This window comes from Homalodisca vitripennis, chromosome 6 (assembly GCF_021130785.1).
Source record: "Homalodisca vitripennis isolate AUS2020 chromosome 6, UT_GWSS_2.1, whole genome shotgun sequence".
In the NCBI taxonomy this organism is placed as follows: domain Eukaryota; kingdom Metazoa; phylum Arthropoda; class Insecta; order Hemiptera; family Cicadellidae; genus Homalodisca; species Homalodisca vitripennis.
The window spans coordinates 107,213,238-107,240,174 of record NC_060212.1 but is presented as its reverse complement, the minus strand read 5'-3'; the positions used below and the strand labels follow the sequence as shown (position 1 = coordinate 107,240,174).

At 31.3% G+C, this 26,937-nt stretch overlaps 1 long non-coding RNA gene across 1 annotated transcript in view; it reads left to right on the top strand.

The window, feature by feature from the left end:
- Nucleotides 1–26,937, top strand: part of LOC124364692 — a 52,068-nt gene extending 25,131 nt beyond the window's left edge. The window contains exon 3 of the long non-coding RNA XR_006922641.1: nt 1–26,937. This exon is cut by the window's left edge and continues 5,322 nt beyond it. This is a non-coding gene — a long non-coding RNA (uncharacterized LOC124364692).

Below are 26,937 nucleotides of genomic sequence, written 5' to 3'. Positions count from 1 at the left end.
ATTTGAGAATAATCAATGGAAAAATTATTGTGGAACTGGCATCTCGTTGTTTGTTTCTTAGGTGTGGAGGTTGTAGTGTGATTTAAATGAACTGTCTGATACTGCGAGATTCATATGTATGTGCCCAAGTGATTTGAAATTCATATGACACTGCAAGTTTTAATTAACGGGTACGGAGATTCTTGTATCGTGCTTGTCGGAGCCCAACATAATCAGTTGTCATGGAATTGAGGAGGGTGCCAGCTATATAGAAAGAGGTACAATTTAATAATTGTACTATAAATTATTTGTTAGCTATACAGTACTTACTAATTAATTCTTGTTTAACCTTTTATTTGCAAAAAGTTTTTGTTTGTTGTGTGTCTTGGTTTGTTACTTGTCAGGATTGGATATATTACTGCCAACTGCGAAGGTATGGGGAGTCACGACTGAAGGGAGTTCTTACTGTACTTTCTTTACTCCAGCCTATTACGTGAGGAATTAAGAAAAGTGTGGGATCTTGTAAGCAAAGTAGTATTACTGGAGGTAAATTATTTGTCACTAAACTTCTACATATAACGCAGAATATAGAAGTATAAAATATTAGCACGTCACAGGTTCAGATAAAAGTTTTAAAAAATTAAACATTAAAACTACCAATACATTTATTTTAAAGCGCTATTTATTATGACTTTAATCAATTGATAATTTGGATTGGAATTGGCATCTCTCTCTTTGTTTCTTAGGAATGGAGGGTTTATAGTATGGTTGAAAACGGCTGTGGGAGTCATAAGTATTGGCCCCAGTGACTGTGTAAATCGAGTGGCAAGTCCTTAACGGCATATGTGGATAAGGGGATACTTGATCAGTGGTTATTTGAACTCTGCAATTAAACGATATCACGAAATCCTGGAGATTACTGCTTCCTATATTAAATGAGGTAAATTACAGTTGAGACAATAATAGAATTGAAAGTTTTACATAGTTAAAAATCCTTATTATTAGTCTTTGAAAAATTCTTTATTAGTCAGTATTTATTTAATATACAGTATTATTTAAATTCATCAACTTACGTCTGAAGTAAAAAATGTAAATTTTTGTTGTTGGTTGTGTGTCTTCTTTTGTTTTTTGTCAAGATTTGGAGTACTAGTGCATTAATTACCTGGTCACTCGAAACAACGAGATTCCCAGTCTGTGATTGAGCCAACACGTGATGGATTAAGATATGAATCTGAAGTCATTTGAGGCAGCAGTGAGTTACTCGTAAGCAATTTGTGGTTCAGCCGACAACTTGTTGTTTTAAGATTTATACAGAGCCTTCCAAGAGATGATGATAAACAATGATAATAATTAATTTCACGTAATTCATACATATATGATAAAAGATAATATAATTGGTATACTTCAAGGACATTATTCTGTAAAAGGTAATAGCATTATATGTTTAAAGAGTAGTATTTGTATTTTATAATATATAAAAGTTTTGATTAAAAATGAAATAACTGGTTCATAAGAAAGAATATAGCTTAAACACTCTTCATGAGTCTATGGAATTATAATATTGTTAGAATATTTGTGTTGTTTCTTATTCTTAGGACGATGGAATATAAAGCAGACTTTGATTTTAATCCTGTAGAAACGTATTGCATTATCAACTTGAGGACTGTGGTTATGAATGTAAAGGCTTGGCAAGTGAACTTTGCGAATGAACATTATCTCGTTGAAGTGTGTTGATCAGGCTTCCAACTAAAGCCGTGAGTCTTTTAATGACATATTCTAAAATTTACTTTTTGAGTGTTTTAGTGTTTGCTGTAGCAATAAGTACAATATCATGGTAAAGAGCATTAATGTTGTATTAACCAGTTTAAGTAATTAGTTATTTGATTTTGTGCATAATAACTATTTGAAAAATGGAATGATTTAATCCTTTTAGGTGTCTGAAGTGTGAATTATTCTAATATAATTTAACAATCAAAGTCTTATAAATGCTTTTGATTGGTATTTTAGTACTTGCAATGTGGACAAACTGCCTAAATAGTTTCAAAAAGAATCGATAAAATATTCATACTACAATTTATTGAAATGAATAGCTCTATTTCTTAATTAATCAGTTTTTAATATGTTTTGAATATTTTATTTGTATTAGTTTCCTTAGGGAAAAGATGTGTGTGTAGTATGGTTTTAGAAGCGGTGCCTAATCCGGTAGAAAAATATGAGTTTGAGGATGTGATTTACAATTATCCTACGACTATCCAGACCTGTGGAGTGCGTGTTGGAACCTATAAACTGATGTCGCGAAACCCAGGAAATTACTACCAGCTATTTAATAAGAGGATGATGAGGTATAGTAGAGATGACAATATTTCAACTACCTACATTCCGTAGAATTTTGGTATTAATATAATTCTTTACAATGTCTGTACTTGTATTGGTTGTGCGTCTTGTTTTGCCACTTTTGTTAGGATCAGAAACTTACCTACGATTCATGCTGCCTGCATTCATTTGAGGCAATAAATTCCTGCTGTATCACTTTTTGAGGAAATAAGAGAAATATTGGACCTTTTATTCAAAGATAACTAGAGGTAAATGATTTATGTCACAGAACTTATACATATATGAATTAGAATATAGAAATTAATATTTTCACAATGTAGTTGTTGGTTGTTCGTGTTGTTTTGTTATTTGTCAGGAATAGATATCTAACCGCGATTTGTGGAGTTCCTGCCGTACCTACTTTATATTGAGCTTACTACACGAGGAATTTAGAAAACGATGGGGCCGATAATCGAGGTAGAAATATCGGAGGTAAATGATTTATTCACAAGACTTATATAATAGAGGTATAAAATATAAGCACATGTTTATATAAATATCAGAATAGAAATGTTTGGTAATAATATTAAAACTACCAATAAAAAGATTTTAAAGTGTATATATATATATATATATATATATTTGAGAATAATCAATGGAAAAATTATTGTGGAACTGGCATCTCGTTGTTTGTTTCTTAGGTGTGGAGGTTGTAGTGTGATTTAAATGAACTGTCTGATACTGCGAGATTCATATGTATGTGCCCAAGTGATTTGAAATTCATATGACACTGCAAGTTTTAATTAACGGGTACGGAGATTCTTGTATCGTGCTTGTCGGAGCCCAACATAATCAGTTGTCATGGAATTGAGGAGGGTGCCAGCTATATAGAAAGAGGTACAATTTAATAATTGTACTATAAATTATTTGTTAGCTATACAGTACTTACTAATTAATTCTTGTTTAACCTTTTATTTGCAAAAAGTTTTTGTTTGTTGTGTGTCTTGGTTTGTTACTTGTCAGGATTGGATATATTACTGCCAACTGCGAAGGTATGGGGAGTCACGACTGAAGGGAGTTCTTACTGTACTTTCTTTACTCCAGCCTATTACGTGAGGAATTAAGAAAAGTGTGGGATCTTGTAAGCAAAGTAGTATTACTGGAGGTAAATTATTTGTCACTAAACTTCTACATATAACGCAGAATATAGAAGTATAAAATATTAGCACGTCACAGGTTCAGATAAAAGTTTAAAAAATTAAACATTAAAACTACCAATACATTTATTTTAAAGCGCTATTTATTATGACTTTAATCAATTGATAATTTGGATTGGAATTGGCATCTCTCTCTTTGTTTCTTAGGAATGGAGGGTTTATAGTATGGTTGAAAACGGCTGTGGGAGTCATAAGTATTGGCCCCAGTGACTGTGTAAATCGAGTGGCAAGTCCTTAACGGCATATGTGGATAAGGGGATACTTGATCAGTGGTTATTTGAACTCTGCAATTAAACGATATCACGAAATCCTGGAGATTACTGCTTCCTATATTAAATGAGGTAAATTACAGTTGAGACAATAATAGAATTGAAAGTTTTACATAGTTAAAAATCCTTATTATTAGTCTTTGAAAAATTCTTTATTAGTCAGTATTTATTTAATATACAGTATTATTTAAATTCATCAACTTACGTCTGAAGTAAAAAATGTAAATTTTTGTTGTTGGTTGTGTGTCTTCTTTTGTTTTTTGTCAAGATTTGGAGTACTAGTGCATTAATTACCTGGTCACTCGAAACAACGAGATTCCCAGTCTGTGATTGAGCCAACACGTGATGGATTAAGATATGAATCTGAAGTCATTTGAGGCAGCAGTGAGTTACTCGTAAGCAATTTGTGGTTCAGCCGACAACTTGTTGTTTTAAGATTTATACAGAGCCTTCCAAGAGATGATGATAAACAATGATAATAATTAATTTCACGTAATTCATACATATATGATAAAAGATAATATAATTGGTATACTTCAAGGACATTATTCTGTAAAAGGTAATAGCATTATATGTTTAAAGAGTAGTATTTGTATTTTATAATATATAAAAGTTTTGATTAAAAATGAAATAACTGGTTCATAAGAAAGAATATAGCTTAAACACTCTTCATGAGTCTATGGAATTATAATATTGTTAGAATATTTGTGTTGTTTCTTATTCTTAGGACGATGGAATATAAAGCAGACTTTGATTTTAATCCTGTAGAAACGTATTGCATTATCAACTTGAGGACTGTGGTTATGAATGTAAAGGCTTGGCAAGTGAACTTTGCGAATGAACATTATCTCGTTGAAGTGTGTTGATCAGGCTTCCAACTAAAGCCGTGAGTCTTTTAATGACATATTCTAAAATTTACTTTTTGAGTGTTTTAGTGTTTGCTGTAGCAATAAGTACAATATCATGGTAAAGAGCATTAATGTTGTATTAACCAGTTTAAGTAATTAGTTATTTGATTTTGTGCATAATAACTATTTGAAAAATGGAATGATTTAATCCTTTTAGGTGTCTGAAGTGTGAATTATTCTAATATAATTTAACAATCAAAGTCTTATAAATGCTTTTGATTGGTATTTTAGTACTTGCAATGTGGACAAACTGCCTAAATAGTTTCAAAAAGAATCGATAAAATATTCATACTACAATTTATTGAAATGAATAGCTCTATTTCTTAATTAATCAGTTTTTAATATGTTTTGAATATTTTATTTGTATTAGTTTCCTTAGGGAAAAGATGTGTGTGTAGTATGGTTTTAGAAGCGGTGCCTAATCCGGTAGAAAAATATGAGTTTGAGGATGTGATTTACAATTATCCTACGACTATCCAGACCTGTGGAGTGCGTGTTGGAACCTATAAACTGATGTCGCGAAACCCAGGAAATTACTACCAGCTATTTAATAAGAGGATGATGAGGTATAGTAGAGATGACAATATTTCAACTACCTACATTCCGTAGAATTTTGGTATTAATATAATTCTTTACAATGTCTGTACTTGTATTGGTTGTGCGTCTTGTTTTGCCACTTTTGTTAGGATCAGAAACTTACCTACGATTCATGCTGCCTGCATTCATTTGAGGCAATAAATTCCTGCTGTATCACTTTTTGAGGAAATAAGAGAAATATTGGACCTTTTATTCAAAGATAACTAGAGGTAAATGATTTATGTCACAGAACTTATACATATATGAATTAGAATATAGAAATTAATATTTTCACAATGTAGTTGTTGGTTGTTCGTGTTGTTTTGTTATTTGTCAGGAATAGATATCTAACCGCGATTTGTGGAGTTCCTGCCGTACCTACTTTATATTGAGCTTACTACACGAGGAATTTAGAAAACGATGGGGCCGATAATCGAGGTAGAAATATCGGAGGTAAATGATTTATTCACAAGACTTATATAATAGAGGTATAAAATATAAGCACATGTTTATATAAATATCAGAATAGAAATGTTTGGTAATAATATTAAAACTACCAATAAAAAGATTTTAAAGTGTATATATATATATATATATATATTTGAGAATAATCAATGGAAAAATTATTGTGGAACTGGCATCTCGTTGTTTGTTTCTTAGGTGTGGAGGTTGTAGTGTGATTTAAATGAACTGTCTGATACTGCGAGATTCATATGTATGTGCCCAAGTGATTTGAAATTCATATGACACTGCAAGTTTTAATTAACGGGTACGGAGATTCTTGTATCGTGCTTGTCGGAGCCCAACATAATCAGTTGTCATGGAATTGAGGAGGGTGCCAGCTATATAGAAAGAGGTACAATTTAATAATTGTACTATAAATTATTTGTTAGCTATACAGTACTTACTAATTAATTCTTGTTTAACCTTTTATTTGCAAAAAGTTTTTGTTTGTTGTGTGTCTTGGTTTGTTACTTGTCAGGATTGGATATATTACTGCCAACTGCGAAGGTATGGGGAGTCACGACTGAAGGGAGTTCTTACTGTACTTTCTTTACTCCAGCCTATTACGTGAGGAATTAAGAAAAGTGTGGGATCTTGTAAGCAAAGTAGTATTACTGGAGGTAAATTATTTGTCACTAAACTTCTACATATAACGCAGAATATAGAAGTATAAAATATTAGCACGTCACAGGTTCAGATAAAAGTTTAAAAAAATTAAACATTAAAACTACCAATACATTTATTTTAAAGCGCTATTTATTATGACTTTAATCAATTGATAATTTGGATTGGAATTGGCATCTCTCTCTTTGTTTCTTAGGAATGGAGGGTTTATAGTATGGTTGAAAACGGCTGTGGGAGTCATAAGTATTGGCCCCAGTGACTGTGTAAATCGAGTGGCAAGTCCTTAACGGCATATGTGGATAAGGGGATACTTGATCAGTGGTTATTTGAACTCTGCAATTAAACGATATCACGAAATCCTGGAGATTACTGCTTCCTATATTAAATGAGGTAAATTACAGTTGAGACAATAATAGAATTGAAAGTTTTACATAGTTAAAAATCCTTATTATTAGTCTTTGAAAAATTCTTTATTAGTCAGTATTTATTTAATATACAGTATTATTTAAATTCATCAACTTACGTCTGAAGTAAAAAATGTAAATTTTTGTTGTTGGTTGTGTGTCTTCTTTTGTTTTTTGTCAAGATTTGGAGTACTAGTGCATTAATTACCTGGTCACTCGAAACAACGAGATTCCCAGTCTGTGATTGAGCCAACACGTGATGGATTAAGATATGAATCTGAAGTCATTTGAGGCAGCAGTGAGTTACTCGTAAGCAATTTGTGGTTCAGCCGACAACTTGTTGTTTTAAGATTTATACAGAGCCTTCCAAGAGATGATGATAAACAATGATAATAATTAATTTCACGTAATTCATACATATATGATAAAAGATAATATAATTGGTATACTTCAAGGACATTATTCTGTAAAAGGTAATAGCATTATATGTTTAAAGAGTAGTATTTGTATTTTATAATATATAAAAGTTTTGATTAAAAATGAAATAACTGGTTCATAAGAAAGAATATAGCTTAAACACTCTTCATGAGTCTATGGAATTATAATATTGTTAGAATATTTGTGTTGTTTCTTATTCTTAGGACGATGGAATATAAAGCAGACTTTGATTTTAATCCTGTAGAAACGTATTGCATTATCAACTTGAGGACTGTGGTTATGAATGTAAAGGCTTGGCAAGTGAACTTTGCGAATGAACATTATCTCGTTGAAGTGTGTTGATCAGGCTTCCAACTAAAGCCGTGAGTCTTTTAATGACATATTCTAAAATTTACTTTTTGAGTGTTTTAGTGTTTGCTGTAGCAATAAGTACAATATCATGGTAAAGAGCATTAATGTTGTATTAACCAGTTTAAGTAATTAGTTATTTGATTTTGTGCATAATAACTATTTGAAAAATGGAATGATTTAATCCTTTTAGGTGTCTGAAGTGTGAATTATTCTAATATAATTTAACAATCAAAGTCTTATAAATGCTTTTGATTGGTATTTTAGTACTTGCAATGTGGACAAACTGCCTAAATAGTTTCAAAAAGAATCGATAAAATATTCATACTACAATTTATTGAAATGAATAGCTCTATTTCTTAATTAATCAGTTTTTAATATGTTTTGAATATTTTATTTGTATTAGTTTCCTTAGGGAAAAGATGTGTGTGTAGTATGGTTTTAGAAGCGGTGCCTAATCCGGTAGAAAAATATGAGTTTGAGGATGTGATTTACAATTATCCTACGACTATCCAGACCTGTGGAGTGCGTGTTGGAACCTATAAACTGATGTCGCGAAACCCAGGAAATTACTACCAGCTATTTAATAAGAGGATGATGAGGTATAGTAGAGATGACAATATTTCAACTACCTACATTCCGTAGAATTTTGGTATTAATATAATTCTTTACAATGTCTGTACTTGTATTGGTTGTGCGTCTTGTTTTGCCACTTTTGTTAGGATCAGAAACTTACCTACGATTCATGCTGCCTGCATTCATTTGAGGCAATAAATTCCTGCTGTATCACTTTTTGAGGAAATAAGAGAAATATTGGACCTTTTATTCAAAGATAACTAGAGGTAAATGATTTATGTCACAGAACTTATACATATATGAATTAGAATATAGAAATTAATATTTTCACAATGTAGTTGTTGGTTGTTCGTGTTGTTTTGTTATTTGTCAGGAATAGATATCTAACCGCGATTTGTGGAGTTCCTGCCGTACCTACTTTATATTGAGCTTACTACACGAGGAATTTAGAAAACGATGGGGCCGATAATCGAGGTAGAAATATCGGAGGTAAATGATTTATTCACAAGACTTATATAATAGAGGTATAAAATATAAGCACATGTTTATATAAATATCAGAATAGAAATGTTTGGTAATAATATTAAAACTACCAATAAAAAGATTTTAAAGTGTATATATATATATATATATATTTGAGAATAATCAATGGAAAAATTATTGTGGAACTGGCATCTCGTTGTTTGTTTCTTAGGTGTGGAGGTTGTAGTGTGATTTAAATGAACTGTCTGATACTGCGAGATTCATATGTATGTGCCCAAGTGATTTGAAATTCATATGACACTGCAAGTTTTAATTAACGGGTACGGAGATTCTTGTATCGTGCTTGTCGGAGCCCAACATAATCAGTTGTCATGGAATTGAGGAGGGTGCCAGCTATATAGAAAGAGGTACAATTTAATAATTGTACTATAAATTATTTGTTAGCTATACAGTACTTACTAATTAATTCTTGTTTAACCTTTTATTTGCAAAAAGTTTTTGTTTGTTGTGTGTCTTGGTTTGTTACTTGTCAGGATTGGATATATTACTGCCAACTGCGAAGGTATGGGGAGTCACGACTGAAGGGAGTTCTTACTGTACTTTCTTTACTCCAGCCTATTACGTGAGGAATTAAGAAAAGTGTGGGATCTTGTAAGCAAAGTAGTATTACTGGAGGTAAATTATTTGTCACTAAACTTCTACATATAACGCAGAATATAGAAGTATAAAATATTAGCACGTCACAGGTTCAGATAAAAGTTTAAAAAATTAAACATTAAAACTACCAATACATTTATTTTAAAGCGCTATTTATTATGACTTTAATCAATTGATAATTTGGATTGGAATTGGCATCTCTCTCTTTGTTTCTTAGGAATGGAGGGTTTATAGTATGGTTGAAAACGGCTGTGGGAGTCATAAGTATTGGCCCCAGTGACTGTGTAAATCGAGTGGCAAGTCCTTAACGGCATATGTGGATAAGGGGATACTTGATCAGTGGTTATTTGAACTCTGCAATTAAACGATATCACGAAATCCTGGAGATTACTGCTTCCTATATTAAATGAGGTAAATTACAGTTGAGACAATAATAGAATTGAAAGTTTTACATAGTTAAAAATCCTTATTATTAGTCTTTGAAAAATTCTTTATTAGTCAGTATTTATTTAATATACAGTATTATTTAAATTCATCAACTTACGTCTGAAGTAAAAAATGTAAATTTTTGTTGTTGGTTGTGTGTCTTCTTTTGTTTTTTGTCAAGATTTGGAGTACTAGTGCATTAATTACCTGGTCACTCGAAACAACGAGATTCCCAGTCTGTGATTGAGCCAACACGTGATGGATTAAGATATGAATCTGAAGTCATTTGAGGCAGCAGTGAGTTACTCGTAAGCAATTTGTGGTTCAGCCGACAACTTGTTGTTTTAAGATTTATACAGAGCCTTCCAAGAGATGATGATAAACAATGATAATAATTAATTTCACGTAATTCATACATATATGATAAAAGATAATATAATTGGTATACTTCAAGGACATTATTCTGTAAAAGGTAATAGCATTATATGTTTAAAGAGTAGTATTTGTATTTTATAATATATAAAAGTTTTGATTAAAAATGAAATAACTGGTTCATAAGAAAGAATATAGCTTAAACACTCTTCATGAGTCTATGGAATTATAATATTGTTAGAATATTTGTGTTGTTTCTTATTCTTAGGACGATGGAATATAAAGCAGACTTTGATTTTAATCCTGTAGAAACGTATTGCATTATCAACTTGAGGACTGTGGTTATGAATGTAAAGGCTTGGCAAGTGAACTTTGCGAATGAACATTATCTCGTTGAAGTGTGTTGATCAGGCTTCCAACTAAAGCCGTGAGTCTTTTAATGACATATTCTAAAATTTACTTTTTGAGTGTTTTAGTGTTTGCTGTAGCAATAAGTACAATATCATGGTAAAGAGCATTAATGTTGTATTAACCAGTTTAAGTAATTAGTTATTTGATTTTGTGCATAATAACTATTTGAAAAATGGAATGATTTAATCCTTTTAGGTGTCTGAAGTGTGAATTATTCTAATATAATTTAACAATCAAAGTCTTATAAATGCTTTTGATTGGTATTTTAGTACTTGCAATGTGGACAAACTGCCTAAATAGTTTCAAAAAGAATCGATAAAATATTCATACTACAATTTATTGAAATGAATAGCTCTATTTCTTAATTAATCAGTTTTTAATATGTTTTGAATATTTTATTTGTATTAGTTTCCTTAGGGAAAAGATGTGTGTGTAGTATGGTTTTAGAAGCGGTGCCTAATCCGGTAGAAAAATATGAGTTTGAGGATGTGATTTACAATTATCCTACGACTATCCAGACCTGTGGAGTGCGTGTTGGAACCTATAAACTGATGTCGCGAAACCCAGGAAATTACTACCAGCTATTTAATAAGAGGATGATGAGGTATAGTAGAGATGACAATATTTCAACTACCTACATTCCGTAGAATTTTGGTATTAATATAATTCTTTACAATGTCTGTACTTGTATTGGTTGTGCGTCTTGTTTTGCCACTTTTGTTAGGATCAGAAACTTACCTACGATTCATGCTGCCTGCATTCATTTGAGGCAATAAATTCCTGCTGTATCACTTTTTGAGGAAATAAGAGAAATATTGGACCTTTTATTCAAAGATAACTAGAGGTAAATGATTTATGTCACAGAACTTATACATATATGAATTAGAATATAGAAATTAATATTTTCACAATGTAGTTGTTGGTTGTTCGTGTTGTTTTGTTATTTGTCAGGAATAGATATCTAACCGCGATTTGTGGAGTTCCTGCCGTACCTACTTTATATTGAGCTTACTACACGAGGAATTTAGAAAACGATGGGGCCGATAATCGAGGTAGAAATATCGGAGGTAAATGATTTATTCACAAGACTTATATAATAGAGGTATAAAATATAAGCACATGTTTATATAAATATCAGAATAGAAATGTTTGGTAATAATATTAAAACTACCAATAAAAAGATTTTAAAGTGTATATATATATATATATTTGAGAATAATCAATGGAAAAATTATTGTGGAACTGGCATCTCGTTGTTTGTTTCTTAGGTGTGGAGGTTGTAGTGTGATTTAAATGAACTGTCTGATACTGCGAGATTCATATGTATGTGCCCAAGTGATTTGAAATTCATATGACACTGCAAGTTTTAATTAACGGGTACGGAGATTCTTGTATCGTGCTTGTCGGAGCCCAACATAATCAGTTGTCATGGAATTGAGGAGGGTGCCAGCTATATAGAAAGAGGTACAATTTAATAATTGTACTATAAATTATTTGTTAGCTATACAGTACTTACTAATTAATTCTTGTTTAACCTTTTATTTGCAAAAAGTTTTTGTTTGTTGTGTGTCTTGGTTTGTTACTTGTCAGGATTGGATATATTACTGCCAACTGCGAAGGTATGGGGAGTCACGACTGAAGGGAGTTCTTACTGTACTTTCTTTACTCCAGCCTATTACGTGAGGAATTAAGAAAAGTGTGGGATCTTGTAAGCAAAGTAGTATTACTGGAGGTAAATTATTTGTCACTAAACTTCTACATATAACGCAGAATATAGAAGTATAAAATATTAGCACGTCACAGGTTCAGATAAAAGTTTAAAAAATTAAACATTAAAACTACCAATACATTTATTTTAAAGCGCTATTTATTATGACTTTAATCAATTGATAATTTGGATTGGAATTGGCATCTCTCTCTTTGTTTCTTAGGAATGGAGGGTTTATAGTATGGTTGAAAACGGCTGTGGGAGTCATAAGTATTGGCCCCAGTGACTGTGTAAATCGAGTGGCAAGTCCTTAACGGCATATGTGGATAAGGGGATACTTGATCAGTGGTTATTTGAACTCTGCAATTAAACGATATCACGAAATCCTGGAGATTACTGCTTCCTATATTAAATGAGGTAAATTACAGTTGAGACAATAATAGAATTGAAAGTTTTACATAGTTAAAAATCCTTATTATTAGTCTTTGAAAAATTCTTTATTAGTCAGTATTTATTTAATATACAGTATTATTTAAATTCATCAACTTACGTCTGAAGTAAAAAATGTAAATTTTTGTTGTTGGTTGTGTGTCTTCTTTTGTTTTTTGTCAAGATTTGGAGTACTAGTGCATTAATTACCTGGTCACTCGAAACAACGAGATTCCCAGTCTGTGATTGAGCCAACACGTGATGGATTAAGATATGAATCTGAAGTCATTTGAGGCAGCAGTGAGTTACTCGTAAGCAATTTGTGGTTCAGCCGACAACTTGTTGTTTTAAGATTTATACAGAGCCTTCCAAGAGATGATGATAAACAATGATAATAATTAATTTCACGTAATTCATACATATATGATAAAAGATAATATAATTGGTATACTTCAAGGACATTATTCTGTAAAAGGTAATAGCATTATATGTTTAAAGAGTAGTATTTGTATTTTATAATATATAAAAGTTTTGATTAAAAATGAAATAACTGGTTCATAAGAAAGAATATAGCTTAAACACTCTTCATGAGTCTATGGAATTATAATATTGTTAGAATATTTGTGTTGTTTCTTATTCTTAGGACGATGGAATATAAAGCAGACTTTGATTTTAATCCTGTAGAAACGTATTGCATTATCAACTTGAGGACTGTGGTTATGAATGTAAAGGCTTGGCAAGTGAACTTTGCGAATGAACATTATCTCGTTGAAGTGTGTTGATCAGGCTTCCAACTAAAGCCGTGAGTCTTTTAATGACATATTCTAAAATTTACTTTTTGAGTGTTTTAGTGTTTGCTGTAGCAATAAGTACAATATCATGGTAAAGAGCATTAATGTTGTATTAACCAGTTTAAGTAATTAGTTATTTGATTTTGTGCATAATAACTATTTGAAAAATGGAATGATTTAATCCTTTTAGGTGTCTGAAGTGTGAATTATTCTAATATAATTTAACAATCAAAGTCTTATAAATGCTTTTGATTGGTATTTTAGTACTTGCAATGTGGACAAACTGCCTAAATAGTTTCAAAAAGAATCGATAAAATATTCATACTACAATTTATTGAAATGAATAGCTCTATTTCTTAATTAATCAGTTTTTAATATGTTTTGAATATTTTATTTGTATTAGTTTCCTTAGGGAAAAGATGTGTGTGTAGTATGGTTTTAGAAGCGGTGCCTAATCCGGTAGAAAAATATGAGTTTGAGGATGTGATTTACAATTATCCTACGACTATCCAGACCTGTGGAGTGCGTGTTGGAACCTATAAACTGATGTCGCGAAACCCAGGAAATTACTACCAGCTATTTAATAAGAGGATGATGAGGTATAGTAGAGATGACAATATTTCAACTACCTACATTCCGTAGAATTTTGGTATTAATATAATTCTTTACAATGTCTGTACTTGTATTGGTTGTGCGTCTTGTTTTGCCACTTTTGTTAGGATCAGAAACTTACCTACGATTCATGCTGCCTGCATTCATTTGAGGCAATAAATTCCTGCTGTATCACTTTTTGAGGAAATAAGAGAAATATTGGACCTTTTATTCAAAGATAACTAGAGGTAAATGATTTATGTCACAGAACTTATACATATATGAATTAGAATATAGAAATTAATATTTTCACAATGTAGTTGTTGGTTGTTCGTGTTGTTTTGTTATTTGTCAGGAATAGATATCTAACCGCGATTTGTGGAGTTCCTGCCGTACCTACTTTATATTGAGCTTACTACACGAGGAATTTAGAAAACGATGGGGCCGATAATCGAGGTAGAAATATCGGAGGTAAATGATTTATTCACAAGACTTATATAATAGAGGTATAAAATATAAGCACATGTTTATATAAATATCAGAATAGAAATGTTTGGTAATAATATTAAAACTACCAATAAAAAGATTTTAAAGTGTATATATATATATATTTGAGAATAATCAATGGAAAAATTATTGTGGAACTGGCATCTCGTTGTTTGTTTCTTAGGTGTGGAGGTTGTAGTGTGATTTAAATGAACTGTCTGATACTGCGAGATTCATATGTATGTGCCCAAGTGATTTGAAATTCATATGACACTGCAAGTTTTAATTAACGGGTACGGAGATTCTTGTATCGTGCTTGTCGGAGCCCAACATAATCAGTTGTCATGGAATTGAGGAGGGTGCCAGCTATATAGAAAGAGGTACAATTTAATAATTGTACTATAAATTATTTGTTAGCTATACAGTACTTACTAATTAATTCTTGTTTAACCTTTTATTTGCAAAAAGTTTTTGTTTGTTGTGTGTCTTGGTTTGTTACTTGTCAGGATTGGATATATTACTGCCAACTGCGAAGGTATGGGGAGTCACGACTGAAGGGAGTTCTTACTGTACTTTCTTTACTCCAGCCTATTACGTGAGGAATTAAGAAAAGTGTGGGATCTTGTAAGCAAAGTAGTATTACTGGAGGTAAATTATTTGTCACTAAACTTCTACATATAACGCAGAATATAGAAGTATAAAATATTAGCACGTCACAGGTTCAGATAAAAGTTTAAAAAAATTAAACATTAAAACTACCAATACATTTATTTTAAAGCGCTATTTATTATGACTTTAATCAATTGATAATTTGGATTGGAATTGGCATCTCTCTCTTTGTTTCTTAGGAATGGAGGGTTTATAGTATGGTTGAAAACGGCTGTGGGAGTCATAAGTATTGGCCCCAGTGACTGTGTAAATCGAGTGGCAAGTCCTTAACGGCATATGTGGATAAGGGGATACTTGATCAGTGGTTATTTGAACTCTGCAATTAAACGATATCACGAAATCCTGGAGATTACTGCTTCCTATATTAAATGAGGTAAATTACAGTTGAGACAATAATAGAATTGAAAGTTTTACATAGTTAAAAATCCTTATTATTAGTCTTTGAAAAATTCTTTATTAGTCAGTATTTATTTAATATACAGTATTATTTAAATTCATCAACTTACGTCTGAAGTAAAAAATGTAAATTTTTGTTGTTGGTTGTGTGTCTTCTTTTGTTTTTTGTCAAGATTTGGAGTACTAGTGCATTAATTACCTGGTCACTCGAAACAACGAGATTCCCAGTCTGTGATTGAGCCAACACGTGATGGATTAAGATATGAATCTGAAGTCATTTGAGGCAGCAGTGAGTTACTCGTAAGCAATTTGTGGTTCAGCCGACAACTTGTTGTTTTAAGATTTATACAGAGCCTTCCAAGAGATGATGATAAACAATGATAATAATTAATTTCACGTAATTCATACATATATGATAAAAGATAATATAATTGGTATACTTCAAGGACATTATTCTGTAAAAGGTAATAGCATTATATGTTTAAAGAGTAGTATTTGTATTTTATAATATATAAAAGTTTTGATTAAAAATGAAATAACTGGTTCATAAGAAAGAATATAGCTTAAACACTCTTCATGAGTCTATGGAATTATAATATTGTTAGAATATTTGTGTTGTTTCTTATTCTTAGGACGATGGAATATAAAGCAGACTTTGATTTTAATCCTGTAGAAACGTATTGCATTATCAACTTGAGGACTGTGGTTATGAATGTAAAGGCTTGGCAAGTGAACTTTGCGAATGAACATTATCTCGTTGAAGTGTGTTGATCAGGCTTCCAACTAAAGCCGTGAGTCTTTTAATGACATATTCTAAAATTTACTTTTTGAGTGTTTTAGTGTTTGCTGTAGCAATAAGTACAATATCATGGTAAAGAGCATTAATGTTGTATTAACCAGTTTAAGTAATTAGTTATTTGATTTTGTGCATAATAACTATTTGAAAAATGGAATGATTTAATCCTTTTAGGTGTCTGAAGTGTGAATTATTCTAATATAATTTAACAATCAAAGTCTTATAAATGCTTTTGATTGGTATTTTAGTACTTGCAATGTGGACAAACTGCCTAAATAGTTTCAAAAAGAATCGATAAAATATTCATACTACAATTTATTGAAATGAATAGCTCTATTTCTTAATTAATCAGTTTTTAATATGTTTTGAATATTTTATTTGTATTAGTTTCCTTAGGGAAAAGATGTGTGTGTAGTATGGTTTTAGAAGCGGTGCCTAATCCGGTAGAAAAATATGAGTTTGAGGATGTGATTTACAATTATCCTACGACTATCCAGACCTGTGGAGTGCGTGTTGGAACCTATAAACTGATGTCGCGAAACCCAGGAAATTACTACCAGCTATTTAATAAGAGGATGATGAGGTATAGTAGAGATGACAATATTTCAACTACCTACATTCCGTAGAATTTTGGTATTAATATAATTCTTTACAATGTCTGTACTTGTATTGGTTGTGCGTCTTGTTTTGCCACTTTTGTTAGGATCAGAAACTTACCTACGATTCATGCTGCCTGCATTCATTTGAGGCAATAAATTCCTGCTGTATCACTTTTTGAGGAAATAAGAGAAATATTGGACCTTTTATTCAAAGATAACTAGAGGTAAATGATTTATGTCACAGAACTTATACATATATGAATTAGAATATAGAAATTAATATTTTCACAATGTAGTTGTTGGTTGTTCGTGTTGTTTTGTTATTTGTCAGGAATAGATATCTAACCGCGATTTGTGGAGTTCCTGCCGTACCTACTTTATATTGAGCTTACTACACGAGGAATTTAGAAAACGATGGGGCCGATAATCGAGGTAGAAATATCGGAGGTAAATGATTTATTCACAAGACTTATATAATAGAGGTATAAAATATAAGCACATGTTTATATAAATATCAGAATAGAAATGTTTGGTAATAATATTAAAACTACCAATAAAAAGATTTTAAAGTGTATATATATATATATATATTTGAGAATAATCAATGGAAAAATTATTGTGGAACTGGCATCTCGTTGTTTGTTTCTTAGGTGTGGAGGTTGTAGTGTGATTTAAATGAACTGTCTGATACTGCGAGATTCATATGTATGTGCCCAAGTGATTTGAAATTCATATGACACTGCAAGTTTTAATTAACGGGTACGGAGATTCTTGTATCGTGCTTGTCGGAGCCCAACATAATCAGTTGTCATGGAATTGAGGAGGGTGCCAGCTATATAGAAAGAGGTACAATTTAATAATTGTACTATAAATTATTTGTTAGCTATACAGTACTTACTAATTAATTCTTGTTTAACCTTTTATTTGCAAAAAGTTTTTGTTTGTTGTGTGTCTTGGTTTGTTACTTGTCAGGATTGGATATATTACTGCCAACTGCGAAGGTATGGGGAGTCACGACTGAAGGGAGTTCTTACTGTACTTTCTTTACTCCAGCCTATTACGTGAGGAATTAAGAAAAGTGTGGGATCTTGTAAGCAAAGTAGTATTACTGGAGGTAAATTATTTGTCACTAAACTTCTACATATAACGCAGAATATAGAAGTATAAAATATTAGCACGTCACAGGTTCAGATAAAAGTTTAAAAAATTAAACATTAAAACTACCAATACATTTATTTTAAAGCGCTATTTATTATGACTTTAATCAATTGATAATTTGGATTGGAATTGGCATCTCTCTCTTTGTTTCTTAGGAATGGAGGGTTTATAGTATGGTTGAAAACGGCTGTGGGAGTCATAAGTATTGGCCCCAGTGACTGTGTAAATCGAGTGGCAAGTCCTTAACGGCATATGTGGATAAGGGGATACTTGATCAGTGGTTATTTGAACTCTGCAATTAAACGATATCACGAAATCCTGGAGATTACTGCTTCCTATATTAAATGAGGTAAATTACAGTTGAGACAATAATAGAATTGAAAGTTTTACATAGTTAAAAATCCTTATTATTAGTCTTTGAAAAATTCTTTATTAGTCAGTATTTATTTAATATACAGTATTATTTAAATTCATCAACTTACGTCTGAAGTAAAAAATGTAAATTTTTGTTGTTGGTTGTGTGTCTTCTTTTGTTTTTTGTCAAGATTTGGAGTACTAGTGCATTAATTACCTGGTCACTCGAAACAACGAGATTCCCAGTCTGTGATTGAGCCAACACGTGATGGATTAAGATATGAATCTGAAGTCATTTGAGGCAGCAGTGAGTTACTCGTAAGCAATTTGTGGTTCAGCCGACAACTTGTTGTTTTAAGATTTATACAGAGCCTTCCAAGAGATGATGATAAACAATGATAATAATTAATTTCACGTAATTCATACATATATGATAAAAGATAATATAATTGGTATACTTCAAGGACATTATTCTGTAAAAGGTAATAGCATTATATGTTTAAAGAGTAGTATTTGTATTTTATAATATATAAAAGTTTTGATTAAAAATGAAATAACTGGTTCATAAGAAAGAATATAGCTTAAACACTCTTCATGAGTCTATGGAATTATAATATTGTTAGAATATTTGTGTTGTTTCTTATTCTTAGGACGATGGAATATAAAGCAGACTTTGATTTTAATCCTGTAGAAACGTATTGCATTATCAACTTGAGGACTGTGGTTATGAATGTAAAGGCTTGGCAAGTGAACTTTGCGAATGAACATTATCTCGTTGAAGTGTGTTGATCAGGCTTCCAACTAAAGCCGTGAGTCTTTTAATGACATATTCTAAAATTTACTTTTTGAGTGTTTTAGTGTTTGCTGTAGCAATAAGTACAATATCATGGTAAAGAGCATTAATGTTGTATTAACCAGTTTAAGTAATTAGTTATTTGATTTTGTGCATAATAACTATTTGAAAAATGGAATGATTTAATCCTTTTAGGTGTCTGAAGTGTGAATTATTCTAATATAATTTAACAATCAAAGTCTTATAAATGCTTTTGATTGGTATTTTAGTACTTGCAATGTGGACAAACTGCCTAAATAGTTTCAAAAAGAATCGATAAAATATTCATACTACAATTTATTGAAATGAATAGCTCTATTTCTTAATTAATCAGTTTTTAATATGTTTTGAATATTTTATTTGTATTAGTTTCCTTAGGGAAAAGATGTGTGTGTAGTATGGTTTTAGAAGCGGTGCCTAATCCGGTAGAAAAATATGAGTTTGAGGATGTGATTTACAATTATCCTACGACTATCCAGACCTGTGGAGTGCGTGTTGGAACCTATAAACTGATGTCGCGAAACCCAGGAAATTACTACCAGCTATTTAATAAGAGGATGATGAGGTATAGTAGAGATGACAATATTTCAACTACCTACATTCCGTAGAATTTTGGTATTAATATAATTCTTTACAATGTCTGTACTTGTATTGGTTGTGCGTCTTGTTTTGCCACTTTTGTTAGGATCAGAAACTTACCTACGATTCATGCTGCCTGCATTCATTTGAGGCAATAAATTCCTGCTGTATCACTTTTTGAGGAAATAAGAGAAATATTGGACCTTTTATTCAAAGATAACTAGAGGTAAATGATTTATGTCACAGAACTTATACATATATGAATTAGAATATAGAAATTAATATTTTCACAATGTAGTTGTTGGTTGTTCGTGTTGTTTTGTTATTTGTCAGGAATAGATATCTAACCGCGATTTGTGGAGTTCCTGCCGTACCTACTTTATATTGAGCTTACTACACGAGGAATTTAGAAAACGATGGGGCCGATAATCGAGGTAGAAATATCGGAGGTAAATGATTTATTCACAAGACTTATATAATAGAGGTATAAAATATAAGCACATGTTTATATAAATATCAGAATAGAAATGTTTGGTAATAATATTAAAACTACCAATAAAAAGATTTTAAAGTGTATATATATATATATATATTTGAGAATAATCAATGGAAAAATTATTGTGGAACTGGCATCTCGTTGTTTGTTTCTTAGGTGTGGAGGTTGTAGTGTGATTTAAATGAACTGTCTGATACTGCGAGATTCATATGTATGTGCCCAAGTGATTTGAAATTCATATGACACTGCAAGTTTTAATTAACGGGTACGGAGATTCTTGTATCGTGCTTGTCGGAGCCCAACATAATCAGTTGTCATGGAATTGAGGAGGGTGCCAGCTATATAGAAAGAGGTACAATTTAATAATTGTACTATAAATTATTTGTTAGCTATACAGTACTTACTAATTAATTCTTGTTTAACCTTTTATTTGCAAAAAGTTTTTGTTTGTTGTGTGTCTTGGTTTGTTACTTGTCAGGATTGGATATATTACTGCCAACTGCGAAGGTATGGGGAGTCACGACTGAAGGGAGTTCTTACTGTACTTTCTTTACTCCAGCCTATTACGTGAGGAATTAAGAAAAGTGTGGGATCTTGTAAGCAAAGTAGTATTACTGGAGGTAAATTATTTGTCACTAAACTTCTACATATAACGCAGAATATAGAAGTATAAAATATTAGCACGTCACAGGTTCAGATAAAAGTTTAAAAAATTAAACATTAAAACTACCAATACATTTATTTTAAAGCGCTATTTATTATGACTTTAATCAATTGATAATTTGGATTGGAATTGGCATCTCTCTCTTTGTTTCTTAGGAATGGAGGGTTTATAGTATGGTTGAAAACGGCTGTGGGAGTCATAAGTATTGGCCCCAGTGACTGTGTAAATCGAGTGGCAAGTCCTTAACGGCATATGTGGATAAGGGGATACTTGATCAGTGGTTATTTGAACTCTGCAATTAAACGATATCACGAAATCCTGGAGATTACTGCTTCCTATATTAAATGAGGTAAATTACAGTTGAGACAATAATAGAATTGAAAGTTTTACATAGTTAAAAATCCTTATTATTAGTCTTTGAAAAATTCTTTATTAGTCAGTATTTATTTAATATACAGTATTATTTAAATTCATCAACTTACGTCTGAAGTAAAAAATGTAAATTTTTGTTGTTGGTTGTGTGTCTTCTTTTGTTTTTTGTCAAGATTTGGAGTACTAGTGCATTAATTACCTGGTCACTCGAAACAACGAGATTCCCAGTCTGTGATTGAGCCAACACGTGATGGATTAAGATATGAATCTGAAGTCATTTGAGGCAGCAGTGAGTTACTCGTAAGCAATTTGTGGTTCAGCCGACAACTTGTTGTTTTAAGATTTATACAGAGCCTTCCAAGAGATGATGATAAACAATGATAATAATTAATTTCACGTAATTCATACATATATGATAAAAGATAATATAATTGGTATACTTCAAGGACATTATTCTGTAAAAGGTAATAGCATTATATGTTTAAAGAGTAGTATTTGTATTTTATAATATATAAAAGTTTTGATTAAAAATGAAATAACTGGTTCATAAGAAAGAATATAGCTTAAACACTCTTCATGAGTCTATGGAATTATAATATTGTTAGAATATTTGTGTTGTTTCTTATTCTTAGGACGATGGAATATAAAGCAGACTTTGATTTTAATCCTGTAGAAACGTATTGCATTATCAACTTGAGGACTGTGGTTATGAATGTAAAGGCTTGGCAAGTGAACTTTGCGAATGAACATTATCTCGTTGAAGTGTGTTGATCAGGCTTCCAACTAAAGCCGTGAGTCTTTTAATGACATATTCTAAAATTTACTTTTTGAGTGTTTTAGTGTTTGCTGTAGCAATAAGTACAATATCATGGTAAAGAGCATTAATGTTGTATTAACCAGTTTAAGTAATTAGTTATTTGATTTTGTGCATAATAACTATTTGAAAAATGGAATGATTTAATCCTTTTAGGTGTCTGAAGTGTGAATTATTCTAATATAATTTAACAATCAAAGTCTTATAAATGCTTTTGATTGGTATTTTAGTACTTGCAATGTGGACAAACTGCCTAAATAGTTTCAAAAAGAATCGATAAAATATTCATACTACAATTTATTGAAATGAATAGCTCTATTTCTTAATTAATCAGTTTTTAATATGTTTTGAATATTTTATTTGTATTAGTTTCCTTAGGGAAAAGATGTGTGTGTAGTATGGTTTTAGAAGCGGTGCCTAATCCGGTAGAAAAATATGAGTTTGAGGATGTGATTTACAATTATCCTACGACTATCCAGACCTGTGGAGTGCGTGTTGGAACCTATAAACTGATGTCGCGAAACCCAGGAAATTACTACCAGCTATTTAATAAGAGGATGATGAGGTATAGTAGAGATGACAATATTTCAACTACCTACATTCCGTAGAATTTTGGTATTAATATAATTCTTTACAATGTCTGTACTTGTATTGGTTGTGCGTCTTGTTTTGCCACTTTTGTTAGGATCAGAAACTTACCTACGATTCATGCTGCCTGCATTCATTTGAGGCAATAAATTCCTGCTGTATCACTTTTTGAGGAAATAAGAGAAATATTGGACCTTTTATTCAAAGATAACTAGAGGTAAATGATTTATGTCACAGAACTTATACATATATGAATTAGAATATAGAAATTAATATTTTCACAATGTAGTTGTTGGTTGTTCGTGTTGTTTTGTTATTTGTCAGGAATAGATATCTAACCGCGATTTGTGGAGTTCCTGCCGTACCTACTTTATATTGAGCTTACTACACGAGGAATTTAGAAAACGATGGGGCCGATAATCGAGGTAGAAATATCGGAGGTAAATGATTTATTCACAAGACTTATATAATAGAGGTATAAAATATAAGCACATGTTTATATAAATATCAGAATAGAAATGTTTGGTAATAATATTAAAACTACCAATAAAAAGATTTTAAAGTGTATATATATATATATTTGAGAATAATCAATGGAAAAATTATTGTGGAACTGGCATCTCGTTGTTTGTTTCTTAGGTGTGGAGGTTGTAGTGTGATTTAAATGAACTGTCTGATACTGCGAGATTCATATGTATGTGCCCAAGTGATTTGAAATTCATATGACACTGCAAGTTTTAATTAACGGGTACGGAGATTCTTGTATCGTGCTTGTCGGAGCCCAACATAATCAGTTGTCATGGAATTGAGGAGGGTGCCAGCTATATAGAAAGAGGTACAATTTAATAATTGTACTATAAATTATTTGTTAGCTATACAGTACTTACTAATTAATTCTTGTTTAACCTTTTATTTGCAAAAAGTTTTTGTTTGTTGTGTGTCTTGGTTTGTTACTTGTCAGGATTGGATATATTACTGCCAACTGCGAAGGTATGGGGAGTCACGACTGAAGGGAGTTCTTACTGTACTTTCTTTACTCCAGCCTATTACGTGAGGAATTAAGAAAAGTGTGGGATCTTGTAAGCAAAGTAGTATTACTGGAGGTAAATTATTTGTCACTAAACTTCTACATATAACGCAGAATATAGAAGTATAAAATATTAGCACGTCACAGGTTCAGATAAAAGTTTAAAAAATTAAACATTAAAACTACCAATACATTTATTTTAAAGCGCTATTTATTATGACTTTAATCAATTGATAATTTGGATTGGAATTGGCATCTCTCTCTTTGTTTCTTAGGAATGGAGGGTTTATAGTATGGTTGAAAACGGCTGTGGGAGTCATAAGTATTGGCCCCAGTGACTGTGTAAATCGAGTGGCAAGTCCTTAACGGCATATGTGGATAAGGGGATACTTGATCAGTGGTTATTTGAACTCTGCAATTAAACGATATCACGAAATCCTGGAGATTACTGCTTCCTATATTAAATGAGGTAAATTACAGTTGAGACAATAATAGAATTGAAAGTTTTACATAGTTAAAAATCCTTATTATTAGTCTTTGAAAAATTCTTTATTAGTCAGTATTTATTTAATATACAGTATTATTTAAATTCATCAACTTACGTCTGAAGTAAAAAATGTAAATTTTTGTTGTTGGTTGTGTGTCTTCTTTTGTTTTTTGTCAAGATTTGGAGTACTAGTGCATTAATTACCTGGTCACTCGAAACAACGAGATTCCCAGTCTGTGATTGAGCCAACACGTGATGGATTAAGATATGAATCTGAAGTCATTTGAGGCAGCAGTGAGTTACTCGTAAGCAATTTGTGGTTCAGCCGACAACTTGTTGTTTTAAGATTTATACAGAGCCTTCCAAGAGATGATGATAAACAATGATAATAATTAATTTCACGTAATTCATACATATATGATAAAAGATAATATAATTGGTATACTTCAAGGACATTATTCTGTAAAAGGTAATAGCATTATATGTTTAAAGAGTAGTATTTGTATTTTATAATATATAAAAGTTTTGATTAAAAATGAAATAACTGGTTCATAAGAAAGAATATAGCTTAAACACTCTTCATGAGTCTATGGAATTATAATATTGTTAGAATATTTGTGTTGTTTCTTATTCTTAGGACGATGGAATATAAAGCAGACTTTGATTTTAATCCTGTAGAAACGTATTGCATTATCAACTTGAGGACTGTGGTTATGAATGTAAAGGCTTGGCAAGTGAACTTTGCGAATGAACATTATCTCGTTGAAGTGTGTTGATCAGGCTTCCAACTAAAGCCGTGAGTCTTTTAATGACATATTCTAAAATTTACTTTTTGAGTGTTTTAGTGTTTGCTGTAGCAATAAGTACAATATCATGGTAAAGAGCATTAATGTTGTATTAACCAGTTTAAGTAATTAGTTATTTGATTTTGTGCATAATAACTATTTGAAAAATGGAATGATTTAATCCTTTTAGGTGTCTGAAGTGTGAATTATTCTAATATAATTTAACAATCAAAGTCTTATAAATGCTTTTGATTGGTATTTTAGTACTTGCAATGTGGACAAACTGCCTAAATAGTTTCAAAAAGAATCGATAAAATATTCATACTACAATTTATTGAAATGAATAGCTCTATTTCTTAATTAATCAGTTTTTAATATGTTTTGAATATTTTATTTGTATTAGTTTCCTTAGGGAAAAGATGTGTGTGTAGTATGGTTTTAGAAGCGGTGCCTAATCCGGTAGAAAAATATGAGTTTGAGGATGTGATTTACAATTATCCTACGACTATCCAGACCTGTGGAGTGCGTGTTGGAACCTATAAACTGATGTCGCGAAACCCAGGAAATTACTACCAGCTATTTAATAAGAGGATGATGAGGTATAGTAGAGATGACAATATTTCAACTACCTACATTCCGTAGAATTTTGGTATTAATATAATTCTTTACAATGTCTGTACTTGTATTGGTTGTGCGTCTTGTTTTGCCACTTTTGTTAGGATCAGAAACTTACCTACGATTCATGCTGCCTGCATTCATTTGAGGCAATAAATTCCTGCTGTATCACTTTTTGAGGAAATAAGAGAAATATTGGACCTTTTATTCAAAGATAACTAGAGGTAAATGATTTATGTCACAGAACTTATACATATATGAATTAGAATATAGAAATTAATATTTTCACAATGTAGTTGTTGGTTGTTCGTGTTGTTTTGTTATTTGTCAGGAATAGATATCTAACCGCGATTTGTGGAGTTCCTGCCGTACCTACTTTATATTGAGCTTACTACACGAGGAATTTAGAAAACGATGGGGCCGATAATCGAGGTAGAAATATCGGAGGTAAATGATTTATTCACAAGACTTATATAATAGAGGTATAAAATATAAGCACATGTTTATATAAATATCAGAATAGAAATGTTTGGTAATAATATTAAAACTACCAATAAAAAGATTTTAAAGTGTATATATATATATATTTGAGAATAATCAATGGAAAAATTATTGTGGAACTGGCATCTCGTTGTTTGTTTCTTAGGTGTGGAGGTTGTAGTGTGATTTAAATGAACTGTCTGATACTGCGAGATTCATATGTATGTGCCCAAGTGATTTGAAATTCATATGACACTGCAAGTTTTAATTAACGGGTACGGAGATTCTTGTATCGTGCTTGTCGGAGCCCAACATAATCAGTTGTCATGGAATTGAGGAGGGTGCCAGCTATATAGAAAGAGGTACAATTTAATAATTGTACTATAAATTATTTGTTAGCTATACAGTACTTACTAATTAATTCTTGTTTAACCTTTTATTTGCAAAAAGTTTTTGTTTGTTGTGTGTCTTGGTTTGTTACTTGTCAGGATTGGATATATTACTGCCAACTGCGAAGGTATGGGGAGTCACGACTGAAGGGAGTTCTTACTGTACTTTCTTTACTCCAGCCTATTACGTGAGGAATTAAGAAAAGTGTGGGATCTTGTAAGCAAAGTAGTATTACTGGAGGTAAATTATTTGTCACTAAACTTCTACATATAACGCAGAATATAGAAGTATAAAATATTAGCACGTCACAGGTTCAGATAAAAGTT